The following is a 15,462-nucleotide window of genomic DNA, read 5'->3' as shown; positions in this document are numbered from 1 at the left end:
TAAATTCATCTAGTTGGTGCACCTTGTAAGTTGGTAAATATATAAACCTACTTCGCGACTACTAGTCCCCGGTTTCCGCTTCCAAAAGCACCGGTAATAGTAAAGAAAAGCTCCAAAAATGAAACTCACTTCGATTCCTCAGCAACGGTTATACCGGTTTTCACAAATCATGATTCAAATTAAAGCTCTTAGTGTCTTAAAAGATGCTGTGCAATTTTATTCAGATCCGACTTCCGATTCCGAAATTATAGGGCGATGAGTTTAAAACTATCGTACAAAATTATGCAAAACTGGTCCGCATCGGTACGTGCTGGTACGGAAGAAGAAAACACCACCGCCTAGCACACAGCGTGCTCTGATCAATTTTGTATAGCGTGCAGGGTTACCACATTTTAATCTTAAGCTTGACATAACTGTTTAAAACTGAAACGGTTATGGTAGTTTTTACAAAAACCAAATATTTGATTTTATTCAAGTTTGAAAGAAAAAATCTTGATAGAATCTTCTAGTGATGTTTTTGAAATATAAGTAATATGAAAAAGTCATCATTATACCACTAAGTGGATTAAAAAAGGTTTTTGATTTTGTCATTAGGTTGACCATTTCCATGTCAAGGTGGATCAAAAAATCAATTTTTTTTCGATTTTCTTCAAAATTTATTCAAATCATAACTTTTGAACCGCTCGACCGATTCCGGTAATTTGGGAATATTTTGTCAAGAAACGTCTGCAGTTTTAGGAAGAAATATGTGAATGTGCTCTTTTTTAGCAAATAAGATCTAGAGCCATTATATTAATAAAAAAATCTTTTTTAATCCACCTAGTGGTGTAATGATTCCTTTCTCATATCAATCATACTATCATATATAGTACTGTGGTATTCCTCAAAATAATTTTCTTCGATTCTGAAAAGAATAACCGAAATCATTTTGTTTGACCGTCCACGGATAAAAACTATCAATTGGAGAAGATTTGAGGAAGATTTAGAATTTTTTTACGGTTTTTCGCCCTTTTCAGTGAAGGTATAAAATTTTTAACACACTTTACCCCAAATTTCCGGGTCCAGAAATCCGATCCAGATGAAATTCAGGAATTCCGTATGGGACCGCAGGACCTTCCATCGGTCGGGCCATCTATGAGAAAAGTTAGAAACATAATTTCAATTTTTTTTGTACATTTTATCCCATAACTTCGGAACCGAAAGTCGGATCCAAATAATATTCAAGAATTTTGTATGGGACCACAAGACCTTTCATGTGAAAATCGGTTCAGCCATCTCCGAGAAAAGTTAGTGCAACAAACGTTATATACACACATACGCACACACAGACATACATCACATCGCTAATTTTTGGATATGTTATGTAAACATGATAAGGCTCTCAAGGAAAAATACGAAATTACATAGTGCTCATTGGTCTAGTTGTTATGAAAAACGTTAAAAAGGTATACAAATGACGTTCTAAACCACGAAACTTCATCTTTGTAATGTTTAATCCGAACAACAATCCGTTAGATATGCGCATTGTTTTGTCTGATTAAAGAGTCAAAGTCATGCTTCGTCATATCTCGTGAGACGTGTTTTAAAAATGAGTTTAAAGTCCACGTCTTTGGAAAAGAAACTTCTTATTCTGGTAAGCATTTGTGGATATAATTTTAACTTCAGCGGAAATATAGTCCTGTTTTTTTGTCTGTCTTTAATCTTAAGCAAGTTTCAAATTTGATCAGTATCCAACGAGGCAAACAGATTGAAAAAATGACATGCGAACGCAATAATATAATGAAAATTTCGAAAATGTTGCCGCAGAGACGGGATTCGAACCCGTAGCTAGCTGCTAGCCAGAGAAATTGGTTTGCCAATTTAACTACCCTGCATATGAAAAAACACATGAAGAGACAGCCCAATTGACTTGAAGAACCAAGCATGCTTCGCTTTACTTGGCGCGGTACAGTATTCAATTATAGTCCTATAGTATATCTACGAAAACCCACCCACCAGAAAACAACATACACCGCGGCAGAAATCAATCTTCACTTTCTGCTTTGCCGTCTGACGTTGAATTGAGATTTTGTTTTTGCCTCTTTTGTTGCTTTTAATCAAGAAGATATTCAAGAACATGTAGAATTGTGTGAATTGAAAATGACATGGCTTTAAAACGAAAGGAATAAAAATCAAAAGATCGACATCAACAACGCGACTTGAACCGAAAAACATTAGATCACAAAGCACACCAGTTAGTTGACTGAGCCACAGAAGCACATATCTGCTTGGCTGGAAATTCGTGCATATAAATTCATACAGTCTCACTTGCTAACCGAGGTTAAATTACACTCGGAGCCAGTAAATTTCTGTACGAATAGAATATTGTGGCATTTGAGAAGTTAAGTAGTTATGAATTGTAACGTTTGAAGAATTATGTCAACTGTAAAATTCATAATTTCTTTCTGTGTAAGGATAGCGATATTTGAAAACAACATTACTCTTCTTTGAACGATCACAGACTAGTAACTCGACTAAGGTTTGAGAGCTCTTTCTAAGTAGTTGTACATTTTATTGCACCTTTTTTCTACTTTTGAAAATAAACAAGTTAAGTTATGGGAAAAGAATGCACGAAAAATTTATCTATTTCATTAAATCACAATGGTAGGAGCATAATATGATTATAAAACTTGAATTTTGAATAATAAACAACTTTGATTAACATGAAAAAATCATAAAAATTCTTATAAATTTAAGTTTCAGGAGACTCTTTCCAGAAGATACCTTATATTAACAATTTTACTTGAGTTACCTTTTGCTAATTTCTTTGAAATTTTTGCCTTTCTCATATAGAAAGGTTATGCAATCACTTGAAAAACCGACTAGTGAAAATTGGCCCGGAGGGCCAAGTGTCATATACCATCAGACTCAGTTCATCGAGCTGAGCAATGTCTGTGTGTGTGTGTGTGTGTGTGTGTGTGTGTGTGTGTGTGTGTGTGTGTGTGTGTGTGTGTGTGTGTGTGTGTGTGTGTGTGTGTGTGTGTGTGTGTGTGTGTGTGTGTGTGTGTGTGTGTGTGTGTATGTGTGTGTGTATGTGTCAAATAATCTCACTAGGTTTTCTCGGAGATGGCTGAACCGATTTTGACAAACTAGGATTCAAATGAAAGGTCTCGTGGTCCCATACGGAATTCCTGAATTTCATCCGGATCCGACTTCCGGTTCCGGAATTATAGGGTAAAGTGTGTTCAATATTGTACACCGTCACCTAAACCGGCGAAGCAAAAAACGTGAAAATTTTTCTAAACTGGTCTCAAAACTACACAAATCGATAGTAATTATCAGTAGGCAACTAAACAGACCGATTCCGGCTATCCTGGTTCCCGGTATCCGGTTCCGGAAGTACCAGAAATAGTGGTCATATATACCAAAATGGATCTCACTCACTTTTCTCAGCGATGGTTTGACCGATTTCCACAAACTTAGATTCAAATGAAAGGTCTCGTGGTCCCATACGGAATTCCTGAATTTCATCCGGATCTGACTTCCGAATCCGGAGTTATAGGGTGCGTACTAGAAGAGTTTGTGTGTCATGTTAGTTGGTGGCCGTACGAACCGACGCGATTATACCGGTTCTCGGGTTCCGGTGCCGGAAGTGCATATAATAGTGAACCCATTTCGTTCTCTTAAGGATGGCTTACGCAATCAAAGCACTGTTTTATTCTGTATGTTATGCATAAACAATACCTTAGTTTCTTTCAAAAATCGAAGAGAAAATTTTTGAATAGAATACCACAATATTATATGTACATGAGAAAGGCATCATTACACCACTAATTGGATTAAAACAGGTTTTTTATTCAATAGTAACATATTTGAAGACACACTGCTTAAGCTCTTAGATGCCAAGGGCATTTTCTTATTTTAAATTATAACTAACTTAAAACTGGGGCATGATTTAACTTGATCTAGTATTTTTGAATGCAAAAACACGAAATCGTTTGAAAACATCTTATTTGATTTTTTTAATGTATTTATATGGAACAATTCCATGAGAAACTGATATACGATTTCTCAGAATTTCATAATATTTGGAAGAATCATTCCCCATAAAAAAAGTATTAGACCTGTATTTTTGCTTTTCTCATATAGAAGACTTCTAAACGGAGACCAAGAATTGAAAGATCCTATGGTCCCATAGGTCGCAGTTAAATTATATTTCGATCCGGCTTCCGGTTCCGGAATTACTGGGTGATACGCACCAAACAAACGGAAAAATTTTCACTGACTTTTCACAGAGATGGCATGACTGATTTTCAGAAACCTAGATTCAAATCACAGGTTTTATGGTCTCATAGGTTTATCTTTATTCGGCTTCCGGTTTCGGAATTTCAAGGCAATACACTAAGGTATCTTTTTATGCGGTTCATTTTATGCGACTTTTTTTATGCAAAGTTTCAGAGTTATGCGGTTTTTTCATGCGAATTTTCATAGCTATGCGTTTTTTTATGCAAATTTTCAGAGTTATGCGGTTTTTTTATGCGGATTTTTTAATGCGGTACGTAAACTCGCATAAAAAAAAGACTTCAGTGTATGTCCAAATCTATGAGAATATGACGCACTCAATTTATTCGGAAATTTCTTAACCGATTTTAACAAACCAAGATGCAAATATTAGTTGACTTTCTGAATTCTATTGATCAAAGTTAGGCTCAACTAGTTGCTTTTTGTGAGCTGTCATGTTTGAAAATTAGTAAAAACGATAGTTAAAACAACTACACTTCAGCTCTTCAATCAGACAAAACAATGCGCATATCTCACGGATTGTTGATTCTACCAGTGTTTAGAGGAGTTTAGGTATTTTGGCTACTTTAATATATTTTGAACCAGACATAAATATTCCTGGATGTAAAGGAAGTAATTTGTATCTCAGAATTTTAAAGTTGATTCAATTCATTACCACCTAATACGTTAAGAAGAGAAATGATCTTTAAAATTCTTCATTTAAAGCCTAAAATATGAATAAGTACTTCATATTGATTACAAACAATAATATTAGCGCCGGGCCAAATTATACGAGAGTGGCCAAAATACCTCCGTTATGCTAGTTCCTTACTCAGTTGCATACACTTAAAATAAATTACGATTACAAAATTTCAATCAATACGCAAGCGCCATGTCCGCACCATGTATGACGTCACAATTATTAAGTAATTTGATTTACCGAATGTTGAAAACAAATTACTTTTTCATTTTACGAGATTTTCTTGCTTGAAATAAACTTTTTACCATCTTTCGATACAAATATTATTTTGACACAGGGCCAATACAGGAGCTAAGTATCTTCAACAAAATTGTGTATAAAAAACCTGTTTTAATCCACCTAGTGGTGTAATAATGCCTTTCTCATGTACATATAATATTGTGGTATTCTATTCAAAAATTTTCTCTTCGATTTTTGAAAGAAACTAAGGTATTGTTTATGCATAACATACAGAATAAAACAGTGCTTTGATTGCGTAAGCCATCCTCAAGAGAACGAAATGGGTTCACTATTATATGCACTTCCGGCACCGGAACCCGAGAACCGGTTTAATCGCGTCGGTTCGTACGGCCACCAACTAACATGACACACAAACTCTTCTAATTCGCACCCTATAACTCCGGATTCGGAAGTCAGATCCGGATGAAATTCAGGAATTCCGTATGGGACCACAAGACCTTTCATTTGAATCTAAGTTTGTGGAAATCGGTCAAACCATCGCTGAGAAAAGTGAGTGAGATCCATTTTGGTATATATGACCACTATTTCTGGTACTTCCGGAACCGGATACCGGGAACCAGGATAGCCGGAATCTGTTTGTTTAGTTGCCTACTGATAATTACTATCGATTTGTGTAGTTTTGAGACCAGTTTAGAAAAATTTTCACGTTTTTTGCTTCGCCGGTTTAAGTGACGGTGTACAATACTAAACACACTTTACCCTATAATTCCGGAACCGGAAGTCGGATCCGGATGAAATTCAGGAATTCCGTATGGGACCACAAGACCTTTCATTTGAATCTAAGTTTGTGGAAATCGGTCAAACCATCGCTGAGAAAAGTGAGTGAGATCCTTTTTGGTATATATGACCACTATTTCTGGTACTTCCGGAACCGGATACCGGGAACCAGGATAGCCGGAATCTGTTTGTTTAGTTGCCTACTGATAATTACTATCGATTTGTGTAGTTTTGAGACCAGTTTAGAAAAATTTTCACGTTTTTTGCTTCGCCGGTTTAAGTGACGGTGTACAATACTAAACACACTTTACCCTATAATTCCGGAACCGGAAGTCGGATCCGGATGAAATTCAGGAATTCCGTATGGGACCACAAGACCTTTCATTTGAATCTAAGATTGTGGAAATCGGTCAAACCATCGCTGAGAAAAGTGAGTGAGATCCATTTTGGTATATATGACCACTATTTCTGGTACTTCCGGAACCGGATACCGGGAACCAGGATAGCCGGAATCTGTTTGTTTAGTTGCCTACTGATAATTACTATCGATTTGTGTAGTTTTGAGACCAGTTTAGAAAAATTTTCACGTTTTTTGCTTCGCCGGTTTAAGTGACGGTGTACAATACTAAACACACTTTACCCTATAATTCCGGAACCGGAAGTCGGATCCGGATGAAATTCAGGAATTCCGTATGGGACCACAAGACCTTTCATTTGAATCTAAGTTTGTGGAAATCGGTCAAACCATCGCTGAGAAAAGTGAGTGAGATCCTTTTTGGTATATATGACCACTATTTCTGGTACTTCCGGAACCGGATACCGGGAACCAGGATAGCCGGAATCTGTTTGTTTAGTTGCCTACTGATAATTACTATCGATTTGTGTAGTTTTGAGACCAGTTTAGAAAAATTTTCACGTTTTTTGCTTCGCCGGTTTAAGTGACGGTGTACAATACTAAACACACTTTACCCTATAATTCCGGAACCGGAAGTCGGATCCGGATGAAGTTCAGGAATTCCGTATGGGACCACGAGACCTTTCATTTGAATCCTAGTTTGTCAAAATCGGTTCAGCCATCTCCGAGAAAACCTAGTGAGATTATTTGACACATACACACACACACACATACATACACACACACACAGACATTGCTCAGCTCGATGAACTGAGTCTGATGGTATATTGGCCCTCCGAGCCAATTTTCACTAGTCGGTTTTTCAAGTGATTGCATAGCCTTTCTATATGAGAAATGAAAAAAAAAGTTAAATCATTTAATTCACGTATGAAGAAGAGAAAGGCGATGATGAATCTTTCCTGGATGTTCACGTCACAGCAGATAGAGCCTCTACTATTAGAATGACTATTTAAAAAGATACTTTACACACACACACACACACACACACACACACACACACACACACACACACACACACACACACACACACAACCACACACACACACACACACACACACGCGCAGACGCATAGCCACAGACATATTTTTACACTCATCGGTAACTTGAACTGAACATTCGCTATCGCTATGAGCAAAATTTAAATTCTCATTAGTACGTTATTTTCGCAGCTTTATGTGCTAAGACAATTATGTTTTTCACCTACTCATCATCGTTATCATCATCATTGCCGAACTATGACTGTGCAAAAAGTCACCCACCGTTAATTTTCGCATGCATCGCCAGGTTGACGGATGAAATGAAGACTCAAACTACCGACGAGATGCGAACAAAAAGAAAATAACATCTGGATGCGGCACGCGACTTTTTGTTTGACGGAGTAGCGGCCTGTCCGTGGGAAAATGACTCAATCCACTGTAGACGACTGAACGGAGCCTTTGCTTCTTTTTTATTTGTTTCGAGCCCATCTGTTTCAGTGATACTTTCAGCAATTAGTCGGAGCTCGGCAAGTCCCATATGGAGAAAGGTTATTATTATTTGTTTTTTTTTCTTCTTAATTTGCATAGTTTTCTTCTGGATAAAACGTTAATTAGTCGACAGCATTCCTACAGTTTAATTGTTTTAAATTCTTTTAGCTAGGTCATTTCAATTGGGTTTTTTTCTCATTATGATGCCAAAGTTGATTTCTCTGTTCGAATAATAGCTTAGACACTCGGAAGTCGGATACTGACTGTTTGAATCATTTCCCTGCCACCAGCAAGCTTTCAATCGAGGTTTAATCGAATTGAAAAATTGCTGTCTAATTCCACGAGAAGCACCCATAAAATATGAAAAAACAAGCACTCCTACTCGTTGGAAGGACAGCACCCACGTCGAAACTTTTCTCATTTATAATCCCATCCGACAGTCAGCAAACCGCATTAGAAAAGAAATCGTTTTTCCTAAAGCCACCGGAGAATCTCGCCGACTAAACTTTCCCAACCAGTTTCGTTCCTCTGGTGGTCCATCTGTGCGAGCGCAAAGTGAGTGTGAAAGTGTTTTTCGTCCCACTGGCACTGTGCCTATGTGCCAACCGAAGTGACCCACAGGACAGTACCAAGCGCAGTCTGCTTCGAACGTTTCTAGATAACTAATCAACTCGCTGCTCATAATTTATTAGTTTACAACAAACTTGCTCATTTTATTTCACAATCAGGTTTTTCACGTCGAACTTTATTTGGAAGTGGATAACCCAACCCAGACCTCGGCTTCAACCAACCCTGTTTAGAAAATTATGCTTGGCCAGCATTGTCCATAAATATTTTTAAGTGATAAAATCAAAGTTAGCTCCGCTTGTATATTAAAATTTTCCTGTCTACAGATCAGCACTTTGTTTTATGTAATTTAGATAGACACGCAAGAAACTCCCAATTATGTTCGAAGAGATAACTAGTGGAAGCGTGAGAACTTGACTCTGGTATGGCTTGATGAAGCATCGAATGCAGCCGGTTTCATTGAACTTTGCTCTAACAACGCTGTTCAAGAAATGTTCAATGATGGTTAACAAACGGAAACAATTTTCTAGCAAAAAACAACTGAAAACAATTTTATTTCAATCCGAGCGATTCAATCTATTGGCTTATTGATTCACTTACGTATTCAGCTCTCGTCAGAAAAGAAAATCAGTTATTGATCGCAGCTACTGGGTAAACACTCTTGAATGAGGGTGAAAACATTGGCCGGTGTGAAGGAAAAAATATCACCACTAAGTGCCTAATCGTTTATCGAATCGAAAGAAAGAGAGTGAAAGGAACGAAAGTGGCGAAAATTTCGTTTATACGTGTTTCGAAGCAACAGCTGACGGCTCGCTGATCTCGAAACCTTGCAAATACTTTTCCCTAACGACTGTTTTTTCCCCTGGCTCCTATAAAAAACAAACACTGTCCAGCCAAAACAGAGCCACCGATGCGATGGGGATGAAATTGCGACAAGAGGCGATGAAAATCGGCATCCAAATCACGGACGAGTTCGCACTTTCCCGTCAATCAACGGCACCGCATGCTTTTTTTCCCCTGTGGCGGCTGTGTGGAGTCCAAGCGCCCGTCCACCCGAAATGACGGAGACAAACGGTTGGCCAGATTGAAGCGTTGACTGCTGACCTGGAAAATTTTAAACATAATGTTGATTTCCGGTGAAGTTCTCGACGTGTGATCAGCGGGGTTAATTTTCGAGTATTACGTGATAGAGCTAGAATTTCAGAATCGTACTGTAGCGACTCGTTGTTGCGACACAGCAAGGCAACTGTCGGTAGTCCAGTGAAAGTGAAGTCGTAATCAGATCTCATACAAAAATCAACTACGTGTCAGTTTTTAAATTGTACCATAACTAGTTGCATCTCAAGTTCACGGATATACAAATAAAACAGATATGTTTCCTTTATTACTGTAGATTAGTTTATTTTACACGACGGTAATATCGTACATAGTTCTTTTGGATCGTTGGATTCATGGATGACAAGAATGTCGAATTTCGTCGATTGCCGCAGAATATGAAAGCAATTGCCACTTATTCAGTGCGAATGCAATACAGCTTTACTGTTTCCACCCAAACAAAGCTCATGGTACGGAGTAAATAATACTAACGCTAGCTGCGTGTCCCGGATAGGGTGGTTCAATACATGGAGCGCTGGTCTTACAAGCCAGTTGTCGTATGTTCGTTTGATTCTTAGTGTCAGTAGGATCGTAACACCAACCATGCAATGGTTCTGTACGCTATGAGTCGACTGCGAAGTTTGTAGAAACAGAAGGTCAAATTCCACAAAAGCAGAAATGGGCGCCCAAGACTGAGTGGAAATGAACTTCTTAAATATTCGAGCCGTTATACGTAAGCATCCAATCAGGCGGAACTAACGGCAGCAAACATACAACAAACAGAAGTGCTTTATTGATTGGTTTGATGTAGATTGATTGATTTTAATAGAAGAAAATATCGTAAACCGATTAATTTGCCGATCCTTTTCCGATTAACTGCTAATCATGTAAAACTGATTCATCACGCTGCCACCATCGATAATTTCGTCTCCCGGACGATTGATTTAGATTGTATCGATAAATAAATCAAATTTCTTTTACATCTGTTGCAATCATAAGATAATTAATTAATGTAGTCATTTCTCATGTAACATCATTCTTATTTTTTTGAAATTAGTCTTATTATTTTGGAGCGTTTTGTATTTTTCTAAATTTTTTACTAAACCTAACGCTTTGAAGAACAAACCATATCTCTATGACAAATGGATTAACGTTAGAATAAAAAACCTGTTTTAATCCACCTAGTGGTGTGGTGATGCCTTTCTCAAATCAATCATACTATCATATATAATACTGTGGCATTCTTCAAAATAATTTTCTTTGATTCTGAAAAGAATAACCGAAATTGGTTTGTTTGAACGTCAACCGATAAAAACTATCAATCAAGATTTAAGGTCGATTTAGAAAACTTTTTACGGTTTTTCGCCCTTTTCAAAATATTTAACACACTTTACCCTATATTTCCGGATCCGATAGTCCGGATGAAATTCTGGAATTTCGTATGGGACCATTGGACCTTTCATTTGAACCTAAGTTTGTGAAAATCGGTTGCGCCATCTATGAGAATAGTAAGAACACATATTTTCATTTTCTTGCGCATTTTATCCCATCACTCCGGAAACGGAAGTCGGATCCAAATAATATTCAGGAATTTTGTATGAGACCATAAGACCTTTCATTTGAATCTAAGTTTGTGAAAATCGGTTCAGCCATCTCCGAGATAAGTTAGTGCGTAAAAATGTTACATACACACATACGGACATACACACACACACACAAACAGTCTGCGTACTAGACGAACTGAGGCGAAAGGTATATGATTGTTATTGCATAACCTTTCTATACGAGAAAGGCAAAACAGCAACATACAGAATTTTGATGGCGATTATTTCATTATTTCATTACTTCGAATTTTCACATTTCAGTGAAAGAAACTATCAAAATGCTAGCATTCAGAAGAACCAAATTGTGGATTTATCTATTATACAATATCAAGGGGAAAAAACTAAGCAATCAAATGCTGGCTTTATTCGCACTCGTTTGAAGCGAACTTCGCACTGCTAAAAGTGCACAAACCTAATCAAATTATTCTACCAAACATTTCTAAGAACTTTCTTTTTGAGTTATTTGTGATTATGTCATACAACTGAAAATGTTATCATAAATTGATGATCATATTTCATGTGGCAAAAATAATGTTGATACGTTAGATACAACAAGAGATATTGACGATCAAACTCTCAGAAGGTAAATTTTGAAAAGGCACCAGGCATAGTAAAGTAAGTCGTATTCACGACAAATGGGCCGTCCAAACATCAGTTAAATAGTAAAGTAAATGTTATAGTTGTTTCTGTAGAATAACACAGTAGGAATATTTCGTATAGTTCTTTGGGAATATAAACAGTTCTAAAAAAGAACCGATTTATAGAATTCAGAAACTGGACTTTGAGATCAAGAACTCAAAATTCAGACGATCTATAACTGAATTTTGAATTTGAATTTCGAAACTGAATTAAACTCCGAAATCCAGTTACAGAATTCAGTTGCAGGCCCTGTATTCTGAAACTAAGTTCTATAACAGAATTTTGAAACTGAATTCTAAACCTGAAATTAAGTTCCGAATTCAGGTGGAGAAGATTAGATTCGGAATTCAGGTTTAGTATTCATATACAGAAATCAATCCAAAATTCGGCTTCCGCGAAGACAGATCCAGTGTTTAGCAGTTAAATGCGATTTGCGTTAAAATGCGAGCACGACATGAGCATTTGAGGTTATGTACCACACAAAATGTCTGCTTTCACGACATCCATTTCCATCTAACGCACTAGACGAAATGAACGATTTTCGATAAAAGTTTTTCTTTTGTTGGTAACCGAACACCTTATATGAAATGGCCAAAATTTAACACTTTACTAAATTGATAATAAAGTTTTTTCAATCGTATAAATCAACTTAGTTTCAGTTGTTAGCTAGGGACTTTAGCTTTCCTTTGATGTATATATGTCCGCATAATGTGCACTTAGTCAGAAGTTATAAGCTTAAAAGAAAAGGGTGCCGGTAACCGAACACTCTCCCCTACAATAAGAGATTTTCACGATTAAATACTACCCATTCTTGTACAAAAGAAAATTAATACCTGGAAAGTCGCCGAGTACGGTAAAACATACCGAATGAATCGTTAAATCAACTGAACTCGATACACCAGATAATCAGTGAGAATTTACTTTCAACCGGTGAATATTTTGAAACATGTTCAGCTGTGTTGTAAAAATAGATATTCTATGGAGGCGATAATCAAACAGCCATTGGAAAAAAGTTGAGCGATGCATAGATATTTTCAGGTAATGTTCCTAAATTTATCAATATTGAAATTTGTCAGACCTCAACATCTTCAATATATTTCAATTATAATAAGTTGAATGGAAATGAATTGTGCCTTTGCAAAGAAATGACAGCACGTTTAATTGGTGAATTCAACTAAAAAAATAGCCATTTCAACAAATATTTTATAATTATTAGGGAAATTAGAATTAAGAAATCTAAATTAGCTAAAGTAAGATTTTTTTAGTTGTCTCGAAAAATAACTAACTAAAATCAGAAAATCAACTAATTTTTTCGCCAAAATGCTGATTTCGGTCTTTCCGTGTACAAAGCAGCATAACAAGGGAAATGGAAAGGGGTAAAATGAACATGATAGCGTCTCGTGCGGTCCTTCTAAATACATGAAATCGATTTTAGTGACCATTTTACACCAAAAAAGTGCTTTGTGGTAGGCTGTATCATGCCTCCAAAAAAAAACGTCGCGTTTTTGGTCCATTTTTCCCCATTGTGCATGGGTTGAAAAGTCCCGGGCTTGACACATATATGACGGTAATTTTATTACAGTCACCTTTTTTCAGTTAATAATAACCTTTAAAAGACAGCTTTAAAATTTCATAATACTCATTAGTTAGTGAGTTATTGAACTAAGACTTACGCTACTTTTATTATTTTCAGAACAAAGGATCAAAAACAATTTCGTGTTTTAATTTTACACTTTTTCTTGATACGAAAAAATACCATTCATGCAAAGCAACGGCTTGAAAAGTGCTATGGAGACTCCGTTCCATAGAAATAACAATAAAACGTTGGTTTTCTGACTTCTCGTAGAGACACCGATGATGCAGAACGCAGTGGACATCTAAATAAGGCTGTAACATCAGAAAACATAAAAAAATCCACAAAATCATTTTGAATGATCGAAAAGTTGCGTGAGTTAGCTAATATCGTAAAGATATCAAAAGAACGTGTTGGCTTTATATTGCATGAGCATTTCACTATGAGAAAGCTCTGTTCAAAGTGGGCGCCGCGTTTGCTCACTGTTGATCAAAAACGAGAACGTGTTTATGATTCTGAGCAGTGTTTGGTCATGTTTAAACGTAACAAACCGGAATTTTTGCGTTGATATGTGACAATGGATGAAACATGGATTTATCACTTCACTCCGGAATCGAAACGATCGTCATCTGAGTGGACAGCAACTGGTGAACCTCGTCCAAAGCGCTCGAAACTGCAACAATGTACGTGGGGTGATATTTATTGACTATATTGAGAAAGGAAATACCATTAACAGTGAATATTATATATAGCGTGATTGGAGCGTTTGAAGGCTGAAATTGCAAAGCAACGACTGCATATGGCAAAAAAAATTGTGTTTCATCAAGACAAAACTCCGTGTCACAAGTCAATCAAAACAATCACAAAACTACATGGATTGAACTTTGTGTTGCTTCCATATTTGGCTCTCAGTGACTTCTGGCTGTTCGCAGACCTGGAAAAATGTTCACAGGTAAGAAATTTCGCACGAATTTCCCTAAAAACGAGGCCTCTTTCTTTGAGGCTAAAGATAAATCATTCTACAAAAGTGGTATTGAAATGTTAGAGCGGCACTGAAATGATTGAGTTGCTCTTAATGGAGATTACGTTGATGAATAAAGGTAATTTTGAACAAAAAAAATCGTGTTCTCTTTGCCCATGTGTTATATGATTGAATTACCGTACCGTGGCTGTTGAAACCTCGGTAAAATGTTATCGAATTCTGCTAAATAAAATAAGAAATGACATGTACAATCTAAATTTTTTCGTGTCAAGATTATTAAATTTAAAGATAATTCATGTCCCCAAAAGCCTTAAGTGGAAAAATCTCTGTCAAATCTGCAATCTTTGTTAGTAAGCTGCTCCACAAAATTGATATAAATGGCAAAATGAAACTTCGTATATTTTACGTTGAGCTTAACGTTACTTGTAATTATTGCAAAATCAAGTTTATATTGATTTCCGTACAAATCTAGTACAACTGGAAAATACCAATTTAGCGACTATGTTGCTAAACGAAGAGAATTCCCAAGCACCAATCAAGGCAGATGCTGCCTGGCAGTTTTCCACCACAACCTCGTTTAAACTGTAGCAAACATCGGTGCCGTTTTATCGGTGCCAACCCTCTTTCACAAATCACACCCACTGCCCTAAGAGTAGATGTTTTGCAAACTTGATCGCTTCCGTGAGACATTTCCATTACCGGCAGTAACAAAATGACTCAATTAATCAACGTTCGGCGGCGTGCTGAGGGCGACGACGGGTGCGTGATTTCAACTGCCAAGCGACGAACCCGATCTTGGGATTCAGCCAACATCAGAAAGCAATAGACGCGCGACTGAAGTTCAATTACCCCGGTTTGGAAGATAGTGAAGAAAAAAAATATTACCTGGGCCGGAAAAGCCCGGGCCGGAGCCGCTGTCGCTGAGAAAATCGAGGTGTCGGTGAAATTCATCGTTCGAGTTAAGATCTCCGTGCTGGCAGCAGCAGATCTGCGTCGGGCCCGAGGATGAAGGAAATGCAAGCCGTGTGTCTTCTGTACGTACGTCGCGCGCGTTCGTCGTACCTGCGCGGGGTGGAGAGACGCACACCGAGAGTGTGTGGACCAATGAACTCCAGAGCCATCGACACGTCAGCCGCCGGCCTGA

The sequence above is a fragment of the Malaya genurostris genome, chromosome 1 (genome assembly GCF_030247185.1).
Source record: "Malaya genurostris strain Urasoe2022 chromosome 1, Malgen_1.1, whole genome shotgun sequence".
Lineage (NCBI taxonomy): Eukaryota > Metazoa > Arthropoda > Insecta > Diptera > Culicidae > Malaya > Malaya genurostris.
The sequence above is the reverse complement of the archived record's forward strand: the minus strand, read 5'-3'. Positions refer to the sequence as shown.